Raw genomic sequence first — 1,044 nt, forward strand, 5'->3', positions numbered from 1 at the left:
AATTGAAGTGACATTTTCAATCTCATTCGGGCCTATTCTGGGGGACAGGTGGCAAGGTAGACACAAAGAGATGATAATACCTGTTTCATCCTGAACCTAATGAAATGGAATGAACAATAAATTCATAAATAAAGCCAACAAATTATTTAGGAACAGTGCTCTAACTTTGGAAGTATCTAGAAATGGAAAACTCTGGAAATGGATGCCTGGCCCAACATAAAATTCCTCCAGAAAGAGTTCTATGGATATAATACATAGACAGAAATCCAGAACAATCTCCTTAATCTTACAATCCCCACCTAACTTCCATTCTGGGAGTGAGATATGCTACCCAGTTGTGAAAATACTATATGTCTTTTCTGATTAGAAGTTCTTCCTTGATACCTTGGATAAAGAGTATTCGACAGTGAAGGAAGAAACCACTAGGCTTACCATTCTATTTTTGTCTCACTGGAAAGAAGGCAAGAGGTCTAGTATTAAAAAATCACCGGGAGTTAAATTTTTCCACTAGCAAACACGGTTTTAACAGAACAAGAGGAAAAGAGACATAAAGTCACTGAGGATAGTGATGGTTCAAGGGAAGATGGAAAATGTATAGGAAGCCCCACTGTACAATAAGGGTACATCATGTCCCAAATCCTTACTTTTCTTTTATTACATTCAAGCTGGAGTGGCATTAACTGCTGTGGGAGGCATGTGAGCCAGGATAGTTTTTAAAAGGGAGGACAGGTTGTCCCCAAAAGAAGCAATGGCTTGGTGGCCCAGCTTGCATGAAGGACTAATCCAAAATTTGAGGGCATCTCTCAGGGCACAAGACACATTTCACCCTTTAACAGAATTCCAGAGAAGAGAGCTAAATCAGAGATCATATTCACCAATTGCAATTAAACACAATCTTAGGTTTACTCCTTCCCCTTGCCACAGCAAGAGAAAAGCAGAACATAAAACTAAAACTATTAGAGCACCAACAGAGGTAAAGGTTGGGAAAGAAATCAGGAAAAATCTATCTATATAATTCTGGGGAAAGTAAAAGGTCTGGATAGA

The sequence above is a fragment of the Mandrillus leucophaeus genome, unplaced genomic scaffold (assembly GCF_000951045.1).
Source record: "Mandrillus leucophaeus isolate KB7577 unplaced genomic scaffold, Mleu.le_1.0 Scaffold766, whole genome shotgun sequence".
In the NCBI taxonomy this organism is placed as follows: Eukaryota; Metazoa; Chordata; class Mammalia; order Primates; family Cercopithecidae; genus Mandrillus; species Mandrillus leucophaeus.